The sequence below is a fragment of the Cervus elaphus genome, chromosome 8 (genome assembly GCF_910594005.1).
Source record: "Cervus elaphus chromosome 8, mCerEla1.1, whole genome shotgun sequence".
Lineage (NCBI taxonomy): Eukaryota > Metazoa > Chordata > Mammalia > Artiodactyla > Cervidae > Cervus > Cervus elaphus.
In genome coordinates, this window is record NC_057822.1 from 31,171,286 (window position 1) to 31,198,557 (window position 27,272).

The window sequence follows — 27,272 nt, forward strand, 5'->3', positions numbered from 1 at the left end:
TGTTTTGGGGGGAGATATTTTTTAAAAAGTCAACCAAAAATCTTCTAATTTTTAGAGATATGAAAAGCTTTAAACATACATATTGCTCAAGACAAAATGGAATTTCCTACTAAGGAATATTCCATCATAACCTCTAAAATTATTAATTAGCAGGTCTAGTCACTCATGGCATTAACTTTTCCACTGGAAGAGAATTTCTAGCCAATTTTCCATGAATTAATGTGATGCTTACAGGGGTTGTATATAGGAAAACACTGAAGAGTAAAACAGATCATATTGAATTGAACTGAATCAAATGAGTCACCATAAACAGGCTGGATTCAACATATGATAAAGGCTTCTCAAGAACTCTTAGGGTAACCTTTACCTTCACCCTTAATCTTAACTTGAATTCTAAATGTAGGTGTTTCATGAACAAAGATCTTTACATAAACTTGTCCAAGGAAATCATCATGAATATTTTAGGAGAGGAAAACATTTTCCTTGATGCTCAGATTTGTAGGCTGGGTCTGAAATTAAACTGAAAAAAGATAGGATGAGCAAGAGAAAAGCATACAGATTTATTTAATATAAGTTTTATGTGGCAAGGGAGCTTTCAAAAGGAAATGAAGATTCAAAATTAAACCTGTATATTTTTATACTGATTTTATAGAAAGAGGACAGTTGCAGAGGAATAAGATAGGTTAGGAAGTATGAGGAGAGTGTAGTGAACTGGGGGTAACAGAGTGAGACTTATTTGTTAGAATTCTTCCAGGTCCCTTGTCTTCAGAGATAAGTTGGCTCCTTTCTTCTGGGCACCTGGAGGCCATCCTTTACCTGATGGTTTTGTGACCTGTTTCAGGGAAGAAGGGGAGGAAAGGGAAGTCAGAGTCACTATCATGCTTCTCTCATTTTCTCATATACCTTGAGCTTAAAATATTCAATAAGCCAAGGGTGCCATATCTGGGGGGTTGCTTTTGGTCAGTCTCTAAGTTGTGTCCAACTCTTTGAGACCCCATGGACTGCAGCAAGCCAGGCTCCTCTGTCCTCCACTATCTCCCAGAGTTTGCTTAAATTCATGGTCATTGAGTTGGTGATGCTATCTAACCATCTCATCCTCTGCCATACTCTTCTCATCTTGCCTTCAATCTTTCCCAGCAATAGTCTTTTCCAATGAGTCAACTCTTTGCATCAAGTGGTCAAAGTATTGAACCTTCAGCATCAGTCCTTTCAATGAAATATTCAGGGTTGATTTCCTTTAGGACTGACTTATTTGATCTCCTTGCAGGCCAAGGGACTCTCAAGAGTCTTCTCCAGCAACACAATTCAAAAACATAAATTATTGGATGCTCAGCCTTCTTCATGGTCCAACTCTCACATTCATACATGACTACCAGAAAGACCATAGCTTTGACTATATGGACCTTTAGGGACAGTGTGCCCTGAACCCCATCACTATCAAGAAGAAAACCACATGCAGTGATATCCAAAAAGTCCCAAGTGATTACACGTAAAGATGCACACGTATTTACAATAAAGACACAAGCATATTCCTTTTTTATTTTTTTCCCCTCTTTGGAATAAAGAAGGGTGATTGGACAGAAGTGCTTAATTTATTTTCATAAATCGTAGAATGCTAGAACCGGACAGAATGGTCTTCAACATTCACGAATAGAGACAACACTTTCTGTTGAAGAAACAGAATCCAGGGAATGGAAGTGAATTATCAAGTGAGGCATGTCTATCTACCAGAGGTATTGGGTTTGAACTTCTCAACTATTTCATGCTTTCTCTTGGCAAGTTTTCCGACTGAAGGAAGATATTCAAAGAGAAGCTTGGGAAAAAGAGAGTAAAGTGAATTGCCAGATGGGTTAATAAGAATGCTTTTCCATCTGGCTTCTAGGCTTGCTCCAAGGGGGTTTTGTTGAGAGAATCAAGTGCTGATGCCAAAAGCTTCCATTGTGTGTAATGAATTGGCTCTTCCGCCCCAACCCATGCACCTCCCCTGGCACTAGTTAAGGGCCATCCTTTGAATAATTGAGAGAATATCCTCTCAAATAATTTCCTGTGTTCTGTGCTTCAGATGTGGCAAGCCAGTTGAGAAAGACTGACTTTTCTAACACAGAGAACAAAGAGGAGTAGGTAGCCAGTGGAAACCCAAGGAAGAAGATTTAACAAACAAGGAAACAGTTGGGTATAGGAAGGTAAGGTGAGAACACGGGCTTTATGATGTTCTGAACTGAGTGTAAATCCCATCTGTGCCCTTGACCAGCTATGCCACAGTGAGAAAATGATTTAACTTTTGTATCCTGATTTACTTGACCTGTAAAATGGGAGTAATATACAAGGGTTCTCAGGAACACTTGTAAAGATTAAAGAAGATAACACTTATGAAGAACTTGGCCCAGCAGAGAGAGATAGTTAATACATATTTTAAGGAGAAAATCTGAATGAATGGAATCAGCACATGGTCTTTGGAGTTGGATGGACTTGGTCTCATATTCTGATGCTGTCACTGGATCTCCTAATACAATGCCTGGGACACTGCAGACATGGTGAAATGCCAATATCTTCCCTTTCTCCTCCCAGATCTACTTCCTCCCATCAACTTGTTAATATACAGCTGCTGCTGCTGCTAAGTTGCTTCAGTCGAGTCTGACTCTGTGCAATGCAATGGACTGCTATGGACTGCAGCCCGCTAGGCTCCTCTGTCTATGGGATTCTCCAGGAAAGAGCACTGGAATGGTTTGCTATGCCCTCCTCCAGGGGATCTTCCTGACCCGGGGATCGAACCCATGTCTTCCACACTGTGGGCAGATTCTTTACCACTGAGCCACCAGGGAAGCCCAATATACAGCTAAATTTCTTTAAATGCTGGGTGCAACAGAATCACCTGGAGGACTTGTTAAAACAACTACTGAGCCTTATCCCCAGAGTTTCTGATTCAGTGTCTTCATGGGGCTAAATTTTGTGTTTCTAGCAAGTTCTCAGATGATGCTGAAGTTGTTTATCTGTGGACCACAATTTGATATCCATGTATTGGATGCTGGAGGACATCTTCAGTTCTTTGGCCCCTTTGTGGTTTTTGGTTGAGAGTTCTATTAAAATATAGCAGCTAAGATATCTTTTTTTTAAAACATTCTCCTTTTATTTATTTATTCATTTATTTTCTTTTGGGTGAGCCTCGAGCAGCATGCTGGATCTTAGTTCCTTCATCAGGGATGGAAACTGTGCCCACTGCAGTGGAAGCTGAGAGCATTAACCACTAGACTGCCAAGGGAGTCCTCTCCTGATTCTTCAGTGCATTTTTTCTACCCATTGTGGACAGAGAAATTTTGGAGACATCTTAATGTATTCTGATACTGATCAAGACACCATGCCTGATATCTATTTTCATTCCTACATTGTTTTTACTTCTCTGTTCCTCTGCTTATTGGTTTAGAATGTGGAGCTCAGTTTGAAATCAAAAAGAGCAAGAAAATTACTAGGTCAATACTTGTTGAACCAGAAAATTCGTCTCAAGTGAAAAGCACAGCAACATATTTTTCAGTTCTATAATTTTCCCAGATTTCTCATTATTTCTTTTTACAGGTGAAAACTTGGGGTAATCAATTTAACAGTAAATCAAACATTGTGGTCCAGCTACTGTCTAACTGACTCACATCTCGGGACACACAAATGCAACAGACTTAGAGCCAACCTTGTATGTAAGCAGTTAGTTGCTGTTTCTATCAGAGGTCAAACGCTGGTGTTCTAATGCTGGCTGGAATTCACGTTTTGTTTGTTTTATTTTATCTAAGTTTTTTATTTGGTACCTGTTATGGACTGAATGTTTCTGTACCCCTCGCTACCCAAATTCATGTGTTAAAGCTCTAACCCCCAATGTAGCTGTATTTGGAGATGAAGAAGTGATGGAGTGTATATGTGTAAGTTGCTCAGTCATGTCTGACTCTGTGACCCCATGGATATAGCTGGCCAGGCTCCTCTGTCCATAGAATTCTCCAGGCAGGACCACTGGAATGGGCTGCCATTCCCTTCTCCAGTGAAGAAACACGGTCATAAGGGTGGGGCTCTGATCCTATAGGATTAATTAGCATGTTCTGGGGAAAATGCATTTATAAGGAAAAACATAACTTTTCCTTATCAAAAGAGACATGAGAAAGCCCACCCTCCTTTAATTTTCTCTCTTTCTCCATGTGCACACCCTAAGGAAAGAAAGACCCGATAAAGATACAGTGAGAAGATGGTTGACTGCAAACCAGGAATACACCCCTCACCAGAAACCAATCATACTAGCACCATGATCTCAGACTTGTAGCCTCCAAGCCCATGAGAAAATGAATTTCTACTGTTTAAGCCAACCAGTCTATGATATTTTGTTATGGAAACCCAAGCAGACTAAGAGAGTGCGTCATGCTATTGAACCAAAATGCTTTTTTAAATTCTGAATTGGTCATTGGGCTGGATATCTTCTATTTGCTCCTGTAGATTCACTCTCCACCATTCTCCCTCCTCCAGTTATGCTAATTTGGATATTACATCTGTTTTCTATTAGCAAAACTGATGATATGATTATCAACATTTAAAAACTGAGAGATTTTGCATGAAAATAAATCTGGATTTTCAGATTCTCATGAGAAATTAGAAGATCTGGCAACAGTGTTGGCAATAATACACTGGCACTTCCCTTTTCCACTGGGCGTTAGCTCTCAAGTTGGCCATGCTTCACTCAATTACTTTACCAGGCTGGTCTCTGTGGCCATCTGAGAATACTACCCCTATTTCTCATGAGATGATGTGATGAGCTAAAAGGTCCAGATGCTTGGAAATCTCTTTTACTGGCTGCTGTAGGTGTTGCTGGTAACAGCTCATGACTGCAGCCTCTTCTGGAGTAGTGTTCTATCCTTGGGACAATACTTGAAGCCACTTGGCTTGGGAGAGCCTCGGAATTTGCCTCCTTCCCAAGACAAGACCAGCAATAAATTCTAAGATGGACACTTGCATCCTGCAAGGAGCAACCATATTCCCTGCTCAGGGTCGCTATGTCTGCCAGAGATGGACTTGCCTTTACTATCTACAGTGCCTCGGCCAGCCTCAGTCTGGTTCATTAAGTAATCATTACTTTGAATCAAGGGATGTACTTTATGGTCAAAGAGGTGCAATGGTGGACACACGACAATGGGGTCCTCAGATCATGCCATGCATCCAAAAACTACAGGTAGGACAAGAAGGAGAATGACTTTTTAAAGACAGAGCTGAAACACCAGCTTGGAGATGACATTTTGTGAGAATGGGGCACTATCCTTTAGGACACAGCATAGAATTTAACCTATAATCTATTTTTGGCTATTGCATTGATCCTGTGTCCCTAGTAGCTAGGAAATATCGGCCCAGCACTTAAAGGGTAAAAGTAGGAATGACCCCATTTGCCATCCCCCACAGTAATCAACTTGAACAACTTTAGTCTCTGCTTCCTGGAGGGGAAATGCTTCCACCAGGAGGACATCATAAGGTTGACTGTAAACCTAAAGCATTGGATGCCGCCTGGACACTTCTTGCGCCAGAAGGTCAGTAGGCGACCAAAGGACATCACACACCAGTGAGGGGAGTTAACCCTACACATTGTGAGGAGGTAAGACTATCACTACAGAATGGGGCATAAGGGAATGTGTGTAAGGGAGTCACTGGACCATCTCTTTTACTGGGTACAGCAGCCATGACCCTGACCTAGTTAGTCTTGATATCCAGAGGAGCAAGACCCTCAGGAAGGAAGGCTTGGATCTTCTAGAGTTTCTCCCTGCACAAGGGTCCTCATCTCAGGCCCTTTTCTAGTTAATCCTATGTGCTTGTGCTTAGTCGTTCAGTTGTGTCTGACTCTTTGAGACCCCATGAACTGTAGCCCGCCAGGCTCCTCCGTCCATGGGGATTCTCCAGGCAAGAATACTGGAGTGGGTTGCCATTTCCTCCTCCAGGGAATGTTCCCAATCCAGGATCGAACTCAGGTCTTCCACATTGCAGGTGACTTTTTTACCATCTGAGTCATCAAGGAAGCTAATCCTAAAATATCCTTTTACCCTGAATTATTATCCTTCTCTCTGATACTATGTTAAAGCCTCCCATCTCTCAGCTAACACCTTAAGGAAGATTATGGCAGTTTGCCGAGAGTAGGTTCTTACAGGCATCTAGAGGAAAGAGATATTCACTGTATGCTATTGAGCGTTTTGCCCATGAGCCCCGAAGCATCTGCGTAGTTTGAAGACCCTGAAGGCCTATCAAGCTTTAGGAACAGAGTTACTTCTAATGCCTGCAAAATTAAGAAGGTGGTTATGCTAATAATGTGTGATTCTGAACAAATACCAAAAATCTGAGGTTATGTGTTTTAAAGTTAAATTATTCAAATAACTTCTTTTACTTTTTAATTTTATCTATTTATTTATTTTTGGCCATGCCACAAGATCTCAGTTCCCTATCTAGGGACTGAACTCAGGCAGTGAAAGCATTGAGTTCTAACCACTGTACTGCCAGAGAAGTCCCTCAAATCACTTCTTAAGTTCTCTACTTCATATAGCTTATATATATCTGAAATAAGAATCTTTTGAAATTTGTAGTAATGCTCTGTATACTGGTTTTATTTTATTCTATCTTTTTACTCTCAGAGCTTGACTGACCTGGAGAATATGAATTTAATTACCAAGAAAGAATTTTCCAAGTCAAAACTATTAGTTTAACTCTTTTCTATGCCAACTTACAAATAACTTCCAAATTGTGGTATTTTTTTTCTCTTTACTTTCACATTTTAGTCATGTCCCAAATCTTAATTATTTCATTGAGTGATAGAAAATTCTGGAATACAGAAAGAAACTCTTTTCTTAAATATATCTTGTTATGTTTGTACCTAGAATTGTTGGGACATTTGGAAATGACACTTTCTGCCATTACAAATGACTTTGTATAAACACAAAGTACACAGTAAAGAAAACAGTGACATTTACAATTATGGAGAGGGTATTCTGATTCTAAAAATGATGTTTTATTTTACTGGTAATAAAAGTAATAGGTTCTGGTGTTTTTCTCCATAACAGTTACCCAAACTACTCAGTTTTTATATCAGGCTGACATTTATTTTCCTCTTAGATTTCCTCTGGAAAAATGCAAGCATTCCAAAAGTGTTTCTACTTTTTCTTAAAATCACTGCACATTAGTTAGAAAATAAAGATGTTCACTGCTTAATAGACACTATTTTGAAAGTTTGCAAATTGTGTTTTTAAAACTATACAAAATCTCTTTTAAAGTTTAATTGAAAGCATTAGATATACTGTCTCCAAGATTTTTGCTTAATTTCAGAAGTTTTTCTCAGTTAAATCATGATCCTCCTGAATTTCATACATTTTGTTTTATGTTATTAGCCTTGAAATCATTGTGAACTCAATTCGATTGTTCTTGGATGTGATTTTTTAAATCGCCCTTTGGGGGCTTCCCTGGTGTCTCAGATGGTAACGCGTCTGCCTGCAATGCGAGAGACCTGGGTTTGATCCCTGGGTCAGGAAGATCCCCTGGAGAAGGGAATGGCAACCCACTCCAGTACTCTTGCCTGGAAAATTCCATGGACAGAGGAGCCTGGTAGGCTACAGTCCATGGGATCACAAAGAGTCGGACACGACTGAGTGACTTCACTTTTCTCTGTGTGATATTACCCAGCTTCAGAATATTTTTCCAAAATACTCTCTCTCTCTCTCTTACTTTCCCCCTTCCCTTCCCTCTCCTTTTTCCTTCCTGGCCAGTTTTAGCTGAGCACTATTAGGTGAGGCAGAACAAGGCAGTTGTGTGTTCTAGGGCAGGTGGCAGCCACGGTGGCCCAGAGCAGCTTGCTAAAGCCTAAGAAGGAGAGAGGACATCCACATGTACAACTACCCACAACAGGGGGTGGAGCCTGAGTCAGGGGAGAGGCATCTACGCAAATACGGAGCCCTCTAGGGCGTTTTAGAGGAGCCTGAGCCGTGTGACCAGAGTGCTCTCATGAGGAATGGTGGTCCAGAGTAGGGTAGTAAACCCTGAGCTGAGTCAGAAGGATGTCCATGAGGAGGTCAACTCCATATGGAGCCCCAGGGGAGGAGAGTGCCTACGTGATCTGGAGGGTGGGAACGACTGACTCATAGAGTTGGAGTCTGGTCAAGTTGGATATGGTGCCCACAGCTGAAGAAGCTTGAGGGACTAGCATCAGTGACTTCGTTTAGAGTATCAAAGTCTGAGTTGGTGTCCACACAGGAGTAACCCATTACAGGGTGCTGGAATCCAAACAGGTGAGAAGGAGGGAGGCCATATGGAGAACGGGTGGTTTTCTAGAGCTGGGTATAGAATCCAAGTGAGTTAAAGAAGTTATCTGCTTGTGTTCTATTTACACTAAAGAAGTCTGGCAGATACTACCTGAAGTGAAGAATTAATGTAAGTAGCACTAGAAGTTAGATAAATAAAAATTAAGCCCTTCCTGATAGAATGCAATGAAAAGCAAATGACTTCTTTTTCATGATATTAATGCCACAATTCAAAACATGAAAATCTAATCATGCGAAAACACCAGACAAACCTATTTTGAGGGATTTTGTATGAAATAATTAATTTATAGTCATTAAAAGCGTCTAAGAACACCATTTGTTCTCACAAATAGTGCACAAGGTTCTCTTTTCTCCACATTCTAGCTAAAGTTATCTTTTAGCTTTTCATTGATAGCCATTCTAACAGTGAGGTGATGTCTCCTTGTGATTTTGATTTGCATTGCCCTGATTATTAGTGACATTGAAGATCTCTTCATGAACATGCCGATCATTTGTACATCTTTGGGAAAATATCTATTCAGGTTCTCTGGTCATTCTTAATAGATTTGCTTTCTTGTTATTAAGTTTCACTTTCACTTGTAAACAAATGCTCAGGGCTTCCCCCGTGGCTCAGATGGCAATGAATCTGCCTGCAATGTGAGAGACCCAGATTTGATCCCTGGGTTGGAAAGATCCCCTGGAGAAAGGAATGGCAACCCACTCCAGTATTCTTGCCTGGGAAATTCCATGGACAGAGAAGCCTGGTAGGTACAGTCCATGAGACTGCAAAGAGTCAGACATGACTGAGTGATTTTCACTTTCACTTTTTTGTGCGTTCCTTATATATTTTCGACATTTAACTCCTTATCACACAGATGATTTGAAAATATTTTCTCCTATTTCATAGGTTGCCTTTTTATTTTTGTTTCTTTTACTGTACAGAAATAGTTTGGGTTTTATGTAATTCTATTTGTTTATTTTTGCTTTCACTGTCATATTAAAAAAATTGTTGCTAAAGCCAATATTAAGGAACTCTTTCCCTATTTTCTTCTACAAGTTATAATTTCAGGTCTTGAATTTAAGTCTTGTATTAGTTTTTGTTACTTTTTGTGACAAAGGTCTAATTTCATTCTTTTATAGGTGACTGTCTAGTTTTACCAACAACATTTATTGAAGAGACTATCCTTTTCCCATGGAGTGTTCTTGGCATCCTTTTCAAATATAAAATTATCATATAAATGGGAGTTTCTAAGCTGAAACGAACTGGAACAACACACTGGAACAAACTGTGGAAAATTCTGAAAGAGATGGGAATACCAGACCACTTTACCTGCCCCCTGAGAAACCTGCATGCAGGTCAAGAAGCAACAGTTAGAACCAAACATGAAACAACAGACTGGTTCCAAATCGGGAAAGGAGTATGTCAGGGCTGTATGTTGTCACCCTGATTATTTAACTTATATGCAGAGCACATCATGCGAAATGTCAGGCTGGATGAAGCTCAAGAAGGAATCTAGATTGCCAAGAGAAATATCAATAACCTCAGATATGCAGATGACACTACCCTAATGGCAGAAAGGGAAGAGGAACTAAAGAGGTTCCTGCTGAAGGTAAAAGAGAAGAATGAAAAAGTTGGTTTAAAACTCAACATTCAAAAAACTAAGATCATGGCCTTTAGTCCCATCACTTCATGGCAAAAAGGGGAAACAATGGAAAGAGTGACAGATTTTATTTTCTTGGGCTCTAAAATCACTGCAGACAGTGACTGCAGCCATGAAATTAAAAGATGCTTGTTCTTTGGAAGAAAAGCTATGACAAACCTAGACAGCATATTAAAAAGCAGAGACATTACTTTACCAACAAAAGTCTGTCTAGTCAAAGCTATGGTTTTTCCAGTGGTCATGTATGGATGTGAGAGTTGGACTATAAAGAAAGCTGAGAGCCAAAGAACTGATGCTTTTGAACTGTGGTGTTGGAGAAGACTTTTAAGAGTCCCTTGGATTGCAAAGAGATCCAACCAGTCAATCCTAAAGGAAATCAACCCTGAATATCCTTTGGAAGGACTGTTGCTGAAGCTGAAGCTCCAATACTTTGGCCACCTGATGCAAAGAGCCAACTCATTGGAAAAGACCCCGATGCTGGGAAAGATTGAAGGCAGGAGGAGAAGGGGACAGGATGACAGAGGATGAGATGGTTAGCTAGCATCACCAACTCAATGGACATGAATCTGAGCAAACTCCAGGAGACAGAGGAGGACAGAGGAGCCCGGTGTGCTGCAATCCATCAGGTTGCAAAGAGTCAGACAAGACTTAGCAACTGAACAACAGCAGTGGATATATGACAACTAGATCCAACGTGGAATTCTGATTTGGATTTTCTGTACAGAAGAATGTTATTGGGGCAAAACTTAAATGGTATCTGAGAATTGGAGTATCATAGTAAAGCAATATTAGTTCCTCATTTGATGATTACACTACAGTTATATAAGAGAACATTCTTATTTGTAGGAAATACACAATGAAACACCGTGGCACCAATTTTCTCCCAAATGGTACAGAGCAGGAAAAAAAAATCTTTATAATTGTTTCAGAGTCAGAAAAGCTTTTTATTAAATTTATCTTCCATAAATCTTAATACAAAAATTTCATTTTATTATAGCTAGAATATTCTGATTAAACTGCCAAGATAATGTGTATGTGTGTGTGTGTGTGTTTTTCCAGGAGGCTCTGTAATAAATATATCCTGCCTCTTTCTCAGTCTTTTCTGTTACTGCCTCAGTCTGAGCCAGGAGCCTCCTGCTGTTGAACCTAAGCCTACATATTTCCACCTCTGCACACTTGCGATCTTGTCTTCATATAGTAACTAGAGTGACTTTTCAACATTAGCCAGATCTTATACCTCTCTGCTTTGACAATTTATCTGGCTTCCTGTGACTGTTAGAATAAAACCTGAAGTGTCCACCACAGCCTTTCCATCCCTCCCTGAGGCATCAGGACAGTTTCCTGGCTCTCCCCCTCCATTGCTCCTCTCCCATTCACTGTTGTTGCCTTAGAGCATTTTGAATTACTCTGCTTGGAAGCCTGATTACTCTCTTCTTTGTACTCGGGTCTTGGTCCAAAGGCCACTTCAAAAGCGTATCTCTGAGTTTCCCAATCTGAAGTAGCTTTTTCTGTTCCAATTCTTAGTTTCTATCTTATCAATTTATCCAGATTTTCTCCACTGAATGTAAGAATTGCTGGAATTAACTTCTTTCCTTGTTTCCTGTTGACCATCCCTAACTAGGCAGAGATCTTGCTTTCCAACTCAGTGCTATATTTCAATGCCTAGAACTAAACCTGGTTCTCATTGTGAATCAATGAATGAATGAATTACGCAATACAGGCTCTGTGGGAATAACTTTTGAATCATGAAAACATTTCTTTCAGTTCAGAAAATCAAATTAAATAAAAAAAGGAAATGAACAGTTGACAATTATGAAAGTCAGAGATTATAATTTAAATAATTATTGAACATGGTACTCTTAGTGAAATTAATTTTTACCTTTTTAGTGAAATGTATTCTAAAAACAAGCAAAGATATTAAACTTAGTACATTTTTTGTTGGTAAACATATGGTGTGGTAACTGAAACTATTTTGTGTGTAGTATGTGTGTGTACTCAGTCATGTCTGACTCTTCGTGACCCCACAGACTATAGCCTGCCAGGCTCCTCTGTCCATGGGATTCTCCAGGCAAGAATACTGGAGTGGGTTGCCGTTTCCTCCTCCAGAGAATCTTCCTGACCCAGGGATCACATCCGCATTTTCTGCATTGTCAGGTGGATGTTTTACCACACAGCCACTTGGGAAGCCTTTTTGCATAATATAGAAGAAAGCAATTAATACATTGTTCACAACCAAGCTTCTCATTGTGAGAAAAGGAAGTTACAAATATGGATGGGGGAAGGGGAGGAAAAGTCATATAAATTTATAATTTAAGATAATATAGATAATACATACACATATACACACATATTTGTATTTATATTCATATATGTTCTGCTGCTGCTTCTGCTGCTAAATCACGTCAGTCGTGTCAGACTCTGTGAGACCCCATAGATGGCAGCCCACCAGGCTCCCCCGTCCCTGGGATTCTCCAGGCAAGAACACTAGAGTGGGTTGCCATTTCCTTCTCCAATGTGTGAAAGTGAAAAGCGAAAGTGAAGTCGCTCAGTCGTGTCCGACTCTTAGCGACCCCATGGACTGCAGCCTACCAGACTCCTCCATCCATGGGATTTTCCAGGCAAGAGTACTGGAGTGGGGTGCCATTGCCTTCTCCGCATATATGTTCTAGGTCCTCTTAAAAGGTCTAAAGCCAATGATAACCCTAACTGTTGCACACTTAAAAATAGTTAACAATAGTAAACTTTATGTTATGTGCTTTAAAATAAATAAACAAATTTTTTAAAAGGAAAGAATAAACTGTTTTTGGTAACTGTCTTTTATCAAAGAATACAATGGAACCCAGGTCTTGGTTTCTAATATCATTCCTGATAAAACAAATGAAAGCTTCTTGAAGAAATGGTTAATTTCAGGCCCAGGGTAGGAAAAGTACAATATAATTGTTGAGTAAAAAAGCAACAAAATGCTCAAACACTAATACATATGTTTCAAATGAACATAGGAGCTAGTTTGGAAGAGTTTCCATTGTCCAAATTTGGTGCAATTTGAGCATCAAAGAAAGAGGGAAAATGATATCTTTACAACCCAGTGATCTTGAGGTTAACCAGATAAGTTGGCATTATGTTGCCTTTTAAAGAAAAGTAATGGGAAGTACACATTATCTACTCAGTATTCTTGATAAAAATGCTTAACTTGATTCTGATCATAAGAAAACAATCAGACAAATTTATATTATATGATAAATGACTCAGTATCTTCAAAAATATCAATATCTTAAAAATCAAAGAAAGATAGGAAGACTCTTTTAGCTTAAAAGAACTAAAGCAATATGGCAATCAAATGTGATGTCTGGTCCTAGATAGAGGAATACAAATATTCTTAAAGATACAATTTTTCTGCAAGTTATTTCAAAAGATTTTTCCAAAATACACATATACATAATATATGTATTATCTATAAACATACACAGACACACAGCAAGGGAGCATTCTGCCTGAAGAAGGGCCCAGTAAAGGATAAAAATGGTAGAGACCTAATAGACACTGAAGAGGTCAAGAAGAGATGGAAAGAATACATGGAAAAACTGTATAAAAAATATCTCAATGAACCAGATTACTATGGTGGTGCGGTTAGTCACCCAGAGCCAGACATTCTGGAGTGCAAAGTCAAGTGGGCCTTATGAAGGACTGCTGTTAATAAAGCTAGTGGATGTGATGAAATTCCAGAAGAACTATTCAAATCCCAAAGGATGATGCCATCGAGGTTTTGCATTCATTTTGTCAGCAAATCTGGAAGATCCAGCAGTGGCCACAGGACTGGAAAAGGTCATTCCTCATCCCAATTCCCAAGAAGGGTAGTACCAAAGAATGTGCTAACCATCAGGCAATTGCACTCTTCTCCCATGCTAGTTAGGTCATGCTTAAAATCTTGCATGCTAGGCTTTAGCATTATGTGAACCAAGAACTTCCGAATGTCCATATTGGGTTTAGAAAAGGAAGAGGAACTAAATTTCCAACATTCGCTGGATTACAAAAAAAAGCAAGGGAATTTCCGAAAGACATCTATCTCTGTTTCATCGATTATGCTAAAGCCTTTGACTGTGTGGATCATGAAAAACTGTGGAAAGCTCTTGGAGAGATGGGAATACCAGACCATCTTACCTGTATCCTGAGAAATCCGTATGCAGTTCAAGAAGCAACAGTTAGAACCCTGTATGAAACAAATGATTGGCTCAAGATCGGGAAAGGAGTATAACAGGGCTGTCTGCTGTCACCCTGTTTGTTTAACCTATACACTGAGTACATCATGAGAAATGCCGAGCTGGATGAGTTACAAGCTGCAATCAAGATAAGCAGGAGAAACTTCAACAAGTTCAGATATGCGGATGATACCTCTCTAATGGCAGAAAGCGAAGAGGAACTAAAGAGCCTCTTGATAAGGGTGAAGGAGGAGAATGAAAGACCCGGCTTAAAACTAAATATTAAAAAAAACTAAGATCATGGCATCTGGCCCCATTACTGCATGGCAAATAGAAGGGGAAAATGTGAAAGTAGTGACAGATTTCCTCTTCCTGGGCTCCAAAATCACTGCGGATGATGACTGCAGCTATGGATTCAGAAGACAATTGCTTCTTGGCAGGAAAGCTATGACAAACCTAGACAGTGTGTTGAAAAGCAAGGACATTATTCTGCTGACAAAGGTTCATATAGTCAAGGCTATGGTCTTCTCAGTAGTCAGGTATAGTTGTAAGAGCTGGAGCGTAAAGAAGGCAGAAAGTCAAAGAGTTGATACCTTTGAACTATGTATGGTTCTGGAGAAGACTCCTGAAAGTCCCTTGGACAGCAAGGGGATCAAACCAGTCAATCTTAAGGGAGATCAACCCTGAATATTCACTGGAGGGACTGATGCTGAAGCTGAAGCTCCAGTATTTTGGTCATGTGATGAGAACAGATGACTCATTGGAAAAATCCCTGATGCTGGGAAAGACTGAGGGCAGAAGGAGAAGAGGGTGTCAGAGGATCAGATGGCTGGAGGGCATCACCAATGCAATGAACACGAACTTGGGCAAACTCTGGGAATTGGTGAGCGACAGGGAGGCCTGGTGAGCTACAGTCCATGGGGTCACAAGGAGTCGGATATGACTGGGCAACCGAATAACAACAATATGTACATATATAGAGAGAACATAACAAAATATTAACATTCAGTGAATTTAGGTACATGGTAAGTAGATGGTTTGCAACTTTTAAAATAAAAAGTTGGAGTAAGGAAGGCTGACAACAAGCAAAGACTACAGACTCTGCTCCTGGCTTCAAATTCAGGTGCTAAATACTAATGGTGAAATCAGCATTTTTAGATCTGTTTTCTCACCTGGGAAAAGAAGGCAATAATGAACCTGTCTCATAGGATTTTTTTCTTGAGTTGTAAATGTGAAAAATGCATGGTCAGCACATGGCACAGTTGCTTGACTTATAACTGGGCTTCCCTGGGGACTCAGATGGTGGCATCTGCCTGCAATGCAGGAGACCCGAGTTCCATCCCTGGGTTGGGAAGATCCCCTGGAGAAGGAAATGGCAACCCACTCCAGTATTCTTGCCTGGAAAATCTCATGGTCAGAGGAGCCTGATAGGTTATAGTCCATGGGGTCCATTATAAGTCTTATAATTAGTACTCGATAAATGTTAATACTGATTATTGTCATTATCCCAATCTGTGATAGCTCTTCATGAAATAAGACTATCATTTATCTGGTAATCAAATGATGCATATTTATAAAAATATACTTTTTAAAATTTGTTTTTTTATCTTTTATACTGGTTTTAAGAAAATAAATATATAAGATTATTTGCACTTGGATGAAAAAAGCATCTTAGGATGCCTTCATCTAAGACAAAACTGAATTCCTAGTTTTGTTTTAATCTGTTGCTAACTGACTAATCGTTTCAACTATGGAAATGACAGAGCTGTTCATTCATTTAGCCATACGTCATGACTGAACCCTAATAGTTGCACAGGAAATGTGAAATAAAGAAGGAATAAAAGAATGAACAAAATGGGTAAACTGACTCTGCAAGTCAGATCATGACTATACCCCTGAAGGCTGAGAGAGCTCTGAGCATCTGCTTTCTTCTCTAGGTGCTGCATCAACGGTCCCTCCCACGTGCTGGGTAGGTTTAGGGCCAAAGGGCCCCTCTAGCCCTTTCCCGAATTTCCTTATTGCCCATTTACTGTTTTTGTGGTCTATGAATGGTTTCTCCCATCTATACTCAGGCAGAGTAATGGGCACAAGAGATTTGTGATTTAAATAGTGCCAAGAAAATACACTAACTTCTCCTCTGGTGGCTTCTAGCTAAAGAGTCATTCATTTCTGTGTGGTTTCTGGAAGGAGGATCCCTTGATAGTCCCTGTTACTCATTAACAGGTTTATACAATTAGTTTAACAGATTGAATGATTTAACAGATTAGTCACTTAACTGGGTTTTGAGAAAACAGGACAGTTAAAAATTGGCAGAGTAAAAGGAGAAGATCCTTTTACTGGAATGTGGGATGTTCACCCTAAAAAAACAGGTAGTTCTGGTGGCCAAGCCAAAAGGTGGGGCTCTCAACAACAAGAAAGCAACAAGGTTAGGTGGGAGGGACTGAGGAAAAGACAAACAAAGGTGCAAAGGGCAAACCTCTTACACTCCTAACCCTAGTGCTGGTCCTGAATATTTCAGCAGAGTATAAAGATTACTGAGAGGTCTCTTGCCTCTTCTTGCCCTTGTTTCTCATCACATATCAGAAATGTTTTATGCACTCTGATGAAAGATTAATCAAAAATGGTAAAGGTATGTAACACAGATTTTTCCTATTCCGCTGAAAGTGAAAAGTGAAAGTGAAGTCGCTGAGTCGTGTCCGACTCTTTGCAACCCTGTGGACTGTAGCCTACTAGGCTCCTCCGTCTATGGGATTCTCCGTCTATGGGATTCTCCAGGCAAGAATACTGGAGTGGGTTACCATTTCCTTCTCCAGCGGATCTTCCCGACCCAGGGATCTAACCCAGGTCTTGGATCGAACCTGGGTCTCCCACATTGGAGGCAGAGGCTTTAACCTCCGAGCCACCAGGGAAACCCCACTAGTACCATGGATTTTTGACTGAAGTGTGTAATAGCCTAAAACCAAAACTTTATGCCATTTACCCAATAGATTTGAGGAACTGACTTATCTTATGAAAACGCAGAGAGATGACTGCTGAGTTTAAATCACATGGACCCTAACACCAAAGTAATCAAAGTCAAGAAAGTAGAAAGGGGTCTTCATTCAAAGGGCAAAAAATCTGTCCCAGCAGCAAACACGTGTGTAGTCAAATCATCCAATGAATGGGTCCATCACAGCTTCTGCAGGTTTTATCCTTTGAATTTTTAAATAGTGTTTCTGATTTTTCAAAGTTTGCTCTATCATGGAATTCTTCCAATTTAATGTTATGTCCAGGAATTGGCAGAAAGGGAGTGCTTCAGGGATGGATTCCCAGCCGTTAGATTTTCTCCAATACTGCTCACCTCCTTCAAACTATGAAAGGGCATTCTACTGATATACTAATAGAATTGCAGAACTCGTGAAAGACAACAAAATAAATGGAGCTCTGATTCACACTTACCTCCTTTACTTGCAAAAGCAGAAAGGAGCAGTGACATAAGTAAGGTGAAATGGTAGATGAGCTAAAAATAAAACTGAAATATAATTTTGTCTTACATGTGACTTGGATGAAGTAAACAATAACACACACCACTTCAACCGTGATGAAAATGCAATGTGGATAGGGTTCATAGTTTGAAAACGTGGATTTTGGATCACACAGAACTAAACACAAATTCTAGCTTCATCACTACTGACTGAATGGCAAATTAACACCTACAAGTCTTTGTTTTAGCAATCATCAATGGCAGTTACATTACCTCATTCTAGAACTAAAGAGCTAATACATATTAATCATCAGGTAGCTTATGAATAGGCAACAGATGGTCACTATTCTCCAGAAAGAGTTGCCTCTGCCCAAATTCCCTTTTGACCTTGCCCACCAGACTCAGTCCCAAATTCACCTGGTCCATAGACCCACAGTCTATGACTATTCACTGCCTTCATCTCATCTCACTTTCTGCCACATTTACAACTTTGTTAGAGTGGATCACTGACAAATACGAATTAAGGATATAATAATCATAAAAGGTTTGGATACAATTAAACTAATGACAAATATATGATTTTATTTTTAAAACCAGATTAAGACAAGAGGTGAACTAGGCATTGCTGTTTTTGCTTTCTATCTGAATTCTCTCAGACTTGAATTGCACCAAAAATCCAGCTTCAGGCCAGAGAAATTAAAAACATTTTCACACAAATGCTGCCTCTTCATGGTCCCTATCTGGAGCCCATCCTCAACCCAGAAGGAAGGTTTGTCTATACAACAGATGGAAACCTTGGACTTGGACCTATTTTTTTCCCCACCACTTTATATCTGCTCCCCTCCTCCTCCTGTCAGACTGAAACTGTATTTTGAACCTGGTTTTTCAGAAATTCTTGGGAATTGACTTAGCCATTTCTTCTTTGACTATTGGTTTCCTCTCATATTTTCTTTCAAAATCTTTGCTTGTGAAATTGTCTTATCTACCAAACTGTAACCCACCTACCTTTCTGTAACAGAGGCTTCCCATTCTTCCTTGTTTTGTTATTTTATTGAAAGCCAAATAAAATTCAGGAAAACACCTCTGTTTCTAAATTTTGATTTACACAAGGATGTCTTTGTAATACTCACTATTTATTGAGGTCCTTCAACACATTTTCTTTTTCTATCACTCAGTACAGATTTGATTTGGGAGTTGGTCTTCTACTAGACTTGCCACAAATTCAAAATATTTATTCCAGCCTCAGAGGTTTGAGAAGCATGAAATCTTGCCTTAAATATTTATCTCCTCGAATGGTGATGCACTCTGAAAATTTCCTAATGTTCCTGTGAATTAAGGACATCTTAAGATCTGTTTCAATGGGGCAATTTTCCTACCCCACATTTGCTTAACTTCATGCATGCAATTTAATATCCTATTTAAGAAGATATAGTCTGTGGGCAAGATAGAAGACAGGAAGAAAACTGATTTATTAAATTTTCAGTCAGTAAACAAAGACTTCCCGTCCAAGCTCTTCACCACAAACACAAATAACTCTAAACTCTCAAATCCATGTTAGTAAATCTAAAACGCCCATTCCCTCCATCACACAGAATGCCTGTCTTTTCCTAGCCTTAGAAACAACTATTTAACTGCTTGTGTAACTGTCACCAAGTTACTATCTTTACCTTATCAGTAAACATTTCTGCTCTGTCATCGGGTTTAGTTATCAGATTTTTCTTCGTTTCGGTTTCTGTATCTCCTCTCACCCCAGGAGACTACATTTCTTCCCATGTGCAGAGGAAGGTCCCAATGGCCCATAACCATAGATGTTATAACCCATGGGTGGTGGAAAAATTAAAGAGAGAACACACAACTCATGTCGCTTTTCCAGGGTTGTTTGAAAGCCTCAGTCATTCATAGACCATTATCTGTGATTAAAAAAAAAAAAAAAAAAGCAGGTTCATGCTTTACTTCTATCCAGAGAAATCCACAAAAGAGTGGCCCACCTGAACAGCTATTTGGTCACAAATCAAATCTGCTTGGCAGGACACCTATCCTGTGACTTTGCATTTAGAGGACCCATTTGAAACCAGTGCTTCATTATTTTTCATCTATGTGTGTATGTGCTCAGTCGTTATGTCCAACTCTTCTGTGACCTCAGGGCCTGTAGCCCACCAGGCTCCTCTGTTCATGGGATTCTCCAGGCAAGAATACTGGAGTGGGTCACCATGTCCTACCTCAGGGGATCTTCCCAACCCAGGGATGGAACCCTCATCTCTTGAGTTTCCTGCATTGACAGGCAGATTCTTTACCACTGTACCACTTGGAAGCTCTTTTTGTCTATGGCTTATTACTGAAATATAAGAGGGCTCTCCTAAATGATGATTATTTAGAACCCTCAGTGAACCTTACTTTCAGCTCCTGGATGATGACTTCCTGCTTACTTGCTGTGTCCCAAGATATTTCAAATAAAATGATTTTCATTATATGCCATGTAATCTGAGTTTCTTGTTTTGATTTCATTTTTTATTTAGCTGTGTCAAGTCTTAGTTGTGACAAGACTTAATTTTCAAGTCTTTGTTGCCATACGTGGGCTCTCCTAGTTGCAGTGAACAGGCTTAATTGCTCCACCAGCATGTGTTATCTTAGTTCCCAGACCAGGGATCAAACCCATGTCCCCTGCATTGCAAGGCAGATTCTTAACCACTGGAACATCAGGGAAGTTCCCATAATGTGTTTTAAATTAGACCTTTCTAAACAATACCCTACAACTTTTATAAAAGTCTTATGCAAGCATTTTCACATGATACAAACAGAAAACTAACTTAATTTGAAAACAAGTATATATAGTCCTAAAAGTGCTTTTCTAGTGACAAAGCCTCCACCTTCACAGGAAAGGGAAGAGAACAGACATTTGATGCAACAGACACCTCATTGGTGGTCCCTTAGTCACGTACAACTCTTGCAACCCATGGATGGTAGCCTGCCAGGCTCCTCTGTTCATGGAATTCTCCAGGCAAAAAATACTGGAGTGGGTTGCCATTTCCTTCTCCAGGGGATCTTCCCAACCCAAGAATCAAACCCAGGTCTCCTGCATTGCAGGCAGACTCTTTACTGACTGAGCTATGAGTGAAGCCCCCAGTAAAGCCTTCTTGCCGCTGCTAAGTCACTTCAGTCATGTCTGACTCTGTGCGACCCCCTAGACGGCAGCCCACCAGGCTCCCCCATCCCTGGGATTCTCCAGGCAAGAATACTGGAGCGAGTTGCCATTTCCTTCTCCAATGCATGAAAGTGAAAAATGAAAGTGAAGTTGCTCAGTCGTATCTGACTCTTAGCGACCCCATGGACTGCAGCCTACCAGACTCCTCCATCCATGGGATTTTCCAGGCAAGAGTACTGGAGTGGGGTGCCATTGCCTTCTCCGAAAGCCCTCATTAGCTGCTTTCAAGACATTACCCCAACCTTTCTTCACAGCAATCTTATGAATGATACTGTTAACTCCATTTTGCATATGAGAAACAAAGGCTCAGAAATATTAACTAGCTCAAGTGGCTGAGCTGAGAATCTATCTAATTCTAATGCTCAAGCTGCCTTCTTGGGACATGTCCCTTTTGAAGAAAGTTTCTTCTTTCCTTTTGGAAAAAAAAAATCTACCTAGAACAGAAGAGGGAAAAGGTAAGCCAATTCATCATGAATTTGGAAGGAGGGCAAAGCTGTCATTCTCCAAAGCTCAAAAGAATTAAAAAATGTAGTAATAAATTGCTTTTAGTGACATATATAAGGGAAATCATACGAGCAACAAGTTCATGATTTTGTTTAAATAATATGAATGCCAAACATATAAATGTTTATCACAGTCCCTTTTTTATTAGAGTTCTACATGGACGGATTTTTTTTAAATGATCATTATACACATCTGCTCCACATCTGTAGTCTGTCTACAACTTTACCGCTGGTGGCCACAGTGAAATCACACCATCTCTCTCCACTGTTAGGTAAATCTGAGAGGCCTCCCCACTGAGCATAGTGTTAGGGAACAAAATGGAAGGAAAATGAGTGTTTGGGCATATGGCATGGAAGACCTAGGGCAGTCTGTAGAAGAGAAATTGAGAATCCAGAGAGTACCTAACATTTCAGATGGTTGAGGTATCCTAGGCAACAGAGCTATAGAAATACCCTGGAATAAGTACATTTATAGATAGTAATGTTAAGATTTCGAGTTAGAAGGCCCAATCTGTCTATAAACTGTTCTATAGTTAATTGTTTTCTTTTTTTTTTAAGATTTATTTATTTTTATTTTTTGGTTGTGTTGAGTCATCGTTGCTAAACACAGGCTTTCTCTAGTGGCGGTGAGTGGTGGCTACTCTTCATTGCAGTGCTCAGGCTTCTCATTGCAGTGGCTTCTCTTGTTGAGGAGCACAGACTCTAGGCACACAGGCCTCCCTAGTTGTGGCACATGGGCTTAGTTGCTCTGTAGCATGTTGGATCTTCCTGGACCAAGGATTGAACCCATGCCTCCAGCATTGGCAGACAGATTCTTAACCACTGCACCACCAGGGAAGCCCCCTGTTTTTATTGTTGTTTTTCAACTTTAGTCTACAATCTGTGAGATGATAATTTTGTTGTTGTTGCTTAGCTTCTAAGTTGTGTCCAACTCTTTGCGACCCCATGGACTGTAGCCCATAAGGCTCCTCTGTCCATGGGATTTCCCAGGCAAGAATACTGAAGTGGGTTGCCATTTCCTCCTCCAGGGGATCTTCCCAACCCAGGGATCAAATCCATTTCTCCTGCATTGCAGGCAGATTCTTAACCACTGAACCACCAGGGAAGGCAAAGACAATAGTTATCACTGTGTTTATTCAGATTAAACTGTGAGTTAAATCATCAATCCACAGAATTAGAGAGACCCAACCCACTGGATTGAACAAAATGCCTCTATTATTTCCCTAAGACTGTTAAATCTACATTACTTAAAATGAAAGACTTAAATATACACTTATGAGTCAGTGTAAATTATATCTAATGTGCAGGACAGAACAATGGCCCCTAAAGATGTTCATGTCCTACTATCTGGAACTGATGAATGTTACCAGGTTGCACTGGCAAGAGGAGTTAAAATTCCTGCTCAGCTGACCTAGAGATGGCGATTAACCAGGTGGCTCAATGTAATCTCAAGGGTCCTCATCAGACAAAAAGGGAGACAGAAGAGAGAGGGTCAGAGTGAGTTGCAGTAAGAAAGACTTGATTGACACTAGTTGATTTTGAAGATGGAAAGGAGCCATGAGGCAGTTTCTAAAAGCTAGAAAAGGAAAAAATCTACAGATTCTTACTAGAGTCTCCGGAAGATAACACAGCCAATTTTTAGCCCAGTGAGACCCATTTCAGATGTCTGACCTCCAGAGCGGTAAAGTAATAAATTTGCATTGTTGCAAGTAATTAAGTTTGCAGTTTTTTTTTTTTTTAAACAGTAGCAGAAGGAAACTAACATACCTACTACAATCCTCCCTCTGATTCCAGGCAGGATTGGTTTCAGGAGGTCCAGAGCATTCCAAAATTAGAGGATGCTCAAGTCCCTTATATAAAATGGGAGAGTACACGAAGAACCTACAGTACAGCACGTGGAACTTTGCTCAGTGTTATGTGGCAGCCTGGATGGGAGGGGAATTTAGGGGAGATACAGGTACATGTATGGCTGAATCCCTTTGCTGCTCACCTGAAACCATCACAACATTGTTAATCAGTCATGCCCCAATACAAAATAAACAGTGAAAAAATAAAGAGATAAAATGGGGTACTCAGTAGGTAAAGAATCTGCCTGCAATGCAGGAGACACTGGTTTGATCCCTTGGTCTGGAAGATCCCCTGGAGAAGGGAAAGGCTACTGACTCCAGTATTCTGGCATGGAGAATTTCTTGGACTGAATAGTCCATTGGGTTGCAAAGAGTTCCACACAACTGAGTGACTGTCACACAACGGTATTCTGAAACAAAATGTTAATGAGTATAAACGTCTAAGAATACTGACTCATAAATATACTTATATTTTAGATACTGACGAAAGTATTGTTGATTCCCAAAGGAAGTTTAGGGCATTTAAATGCCATTAAAGATGTTAAAAGAGGGTAGAGAGACAAAACAATGAAGTAGGATGTAGACCATTGGTAATTGTTGAATAGTGGATGATACATGGGGCTCATTATACCATTCTACATACTTTTCTGAATGTTTAAACACCTTTATAACCAAGTTTAAAAACATTTTTACATCCTCCACCTAATTAAATAACTTTAAGAAGGAGCCCTTTAAGCAAAGCCAGTACTATATTAAACAAATACTCTCTATTTCTTTTCCTAGAATGAAATATGAAAGGCAAAAATCTAAACCTTTTCTCTTGTGATTTAATATGAAGCCTTTGCCATTGTTTTACTTCCACTGGAGATGATATATACCACATTTTCCTAGCAGATGACTCGCTTTCTGATTAAGTTTGAAAAGCAAAACTCTCTGTGTCTACTCACAGAGAATTATGTGAACATTTTTGGTTCTATTAGCATAAAGAAATACTCCTAGTGATGAGATTAGAATGTGTGAAATCAGAATGCAATGGATCTGTATGATAAAAATCAGAAGAACATAAAAATATAGCATTGCATGATGAAAAAGTATAATACTATTTCTGATAAGTGTAATAATTAATCCCACTTTTGCTAGCATTATGTGAAAATTGATATTCCAAGTCATGTGATGCATTCTATCAGAGTTTGAAAAATAGATAAACAGAAACTAAGTTTCTATGAGATTAGTACAAAAAAGAAATAGAAATTTTCCAAAGAATTGGGTGAGTTTTATGACTTCTTGGAGATAATCAAATAACCAACATGATGAGCTACTATAAAGTAGACATTTTTATTTTTTTAATTATTGAATTGATTAGCCACTTATGGTCTGGGAAAAGGAGAAATATTTAAATCATATTGGCTCACACAGAAAGTTTTGCATAGAAGCAAGCCTACTTGTAAATCCATTAGAAGAATTAGCCAATTGGAATAAAAAAGGAAAAAGAAGGTCTGTGCTTCTTCTTTGGGCCAGTATAGCTCTGAGCGTCTTGGTGCCTACATAATTTTATTATCTATTGTATATTTTTACATCTCTACTGTCTCTCGATAGTCCCTTTCCTTATATCAAGGTTGCAGCAGTATATTTCAGAGAAAGTAGAGTATCATTCTAAAAAGTTTACATCTAAAATCTTTATGGAAATCATGTCTCCTTGTCTTAATTTTACTTGTTCAGTGGACAGTAGATCATAGATTCTGATTCTTGGCCTTTGTCTATACTTATTCCTCAAAATAAGTCTCTATTCTTACAGATTTATACATCATCATGCAACATTAGGAAATGTAACATAAATTTTCTCTTCCAATTCCCAGAAAATGTAAGACCTAATTTTAAAAAAATTCTATATTTAAATGGCTCCAGAAAGGTTTCTACAAATTCAACTGTTACCATTTTATCTTTTTATCACCACCACCTAGAAGCATTTCCCTACATTTGATCTATGCAGTGTGAGAACTTGGCTTCTGGTTGTCTTTGATGAAGATGGAAAACAGCTGGTAACCATTATATATTTATATACCTTCAAACACTGAAAGACTGTTATTAGGTTACCTTTCTTCCCTTTTCCAAGATAAGCAAGTCCTATGTCTTTAACTCTTTCTTATAAGTTTCATTTTTCAACCCTTTCATCAACATCCATCTTCCATCCATCACCAACATCTTCTGAATCCTCTCGAAATTTCAGAGTTCTCTTAAGATGTGGGGCCCCAAACTGGAAAGTACTTCCTTACAAATTTCTGACCAGTGCTGAGGAAGAGAAAGTACCATCTATTTATCCATCTGTCTATTTAAAGTTAAGTGATCATGGACGGGCTGCCACCATAGGCTGGGTATATTTTGGTGCTCAAGTAGCATGAACATCAAAGGCGAAAAAGCCTGCCTGTTTTTCTTAAGCTCTTGGATTCAGCGAGACCACACCTAAAAGGGACCTTAAGACTAGTCTAAAACCAAATAATAGACAATGTCTGGTCTAAATCAAAGACAGAGGTTTTCTTCTGACTCAGAATCATTATCTTTGAAACCACTTTTTCTTACATGGTTAAAGTCTGATTATCTAATTCTACTAGGGGGTGGGGTGTAGGGCAGGGGGTTGTGTGTGTGTGAGACAGGGAGAGACAGAGAGACTGAAACAGTTCTTCCTTGTTCATATATCTTTGCCAGTCTTAAAATGCAGATAGTTTCCTTATGAACACATATCAGGCTTATTTGTTTTATTTCATAAAAGAAGCTAAATTGTCTAGCCAAATTTCCCATATTCTAAAGCAGGAAGTTTATTCCATTCTCCTTTTAATTTTTCTGCCCACTGTCTCTGATGCTCACCTCCTTTGAATGGTCTTTTCAACTCATTCACTTTGTTTTCCCCTCTTTCCCTTTATTTTCCTGTTCGGTTTCCCTCCCTCTCGTTCATCGTATCTAATATCCACATACAACAACTGTGAATGAAGCAGAAAGGATCTGGTAAAAATATGAGGGTGGGGTGGGGGAGGAGAGCTTTAGTTAAAGATAGAAAGTTGCCACAATCCACCTCTGAAAACATCAAATAAGGATGCTGGTATTCGGTGCGCATAATTAGGAAGTAACAGAGAAGACAGGAAATAAAGTTTTGTGACATCAAAAAAATGTCACAGCATCCCAGACTCAATCTTCTGACAGTTCAAAATTTGAGACGCTTATATTTCTAAGATGAGTCGAGTTGTATTTCAGAAAAAATAAAGTTTGGAATTAAGCAGTCCATTTTTTAAAAAAAAAAGAAAGAAAAGAAAAATTCTCTCCACAGCCTGGGGGAGAAAAATCTGCTAGATTCTCCACTTCAAAAAGAAGCTCTATTTATTAATGTGGCGAAAGTGAGAATTAAGCCCAAGAGTCAGAGGAAGAGAGAGAGGCACCCCAGCTCTGACAAACCACGGCCAGGCTGGGTATTCACAGCCAACCTGTTTGGCAAACTGGTGTCTGAAAATATTATGTCTCAAGTGTAGGAAGCACTGCAGGCGGACAGTTTGCGGTGTTATCAGACAAAAATCTCCATGTACCTGGACTCCGTGTCCAAGTCTCTTCAAGCTCCAGGCTTCGCACCAAGTTATGTCAACATATGACTCAGAAGAGGCGGAAAGGGGAAAAACAGGCACAAAGAAGGCAAAGCTGAGGAGAAAAAGAGCAAATACAAACATAAGCCAAAGTAAGCCAGCTTGGTTCTAAGGAGAACTGCAAATACATTTTTTTTTTTAAACCAGTCAAAGGTAACAGGGAGGGATGAATGTGCATCTTCCCCTGACTAGACCTTTCTTCTCATCTCAGGGGAACGAAGAGATAATCAAAAAAATGTGTAAGATATAGAAAGAGAATTAACATTGCCCTTTAATGAAAACCAATTATTGCCAGGAAGTGCCAGAAAGTGCCAACTATTTGTATTCTAGTCTCTCAGCTCCAGTAGGGGACTTGTGTAAGGTTTTTTGAGCAGTTTATAAAGAAAGCTCATTCATTGCTATTAGAAAATGATATTGAGGAAAATCAGACCTTTTGTTTGGGGATAAACTCCTGGACATAAGTCTCTCCCATCCCTCAACATC

The 27,272-nt window shown here is 39.5% G+C and overlaps 1 long non-coding RNA gene across 1 annotated transcript in view; it reads right to left on the minus strand.

Annotated features, from left to right (window-relative positions):
• Positions 1 to 515: 515 nt before the first annotated feature.
• Positions 516 to 27,272, minus strand: part of LOC122698718 — a 95,856-nt gene continuing 69,099 nt past the window's right edge. Inside the window, exon 3 of the long non-coding RNA XR_006342399.1 lies at positions 516 to 832. This is a non-coding gene — a long non-coding RNA (uncharacterized LOC122698718). The remainder of the gene's footprint in view (positions 833 to 27,272) is intronic.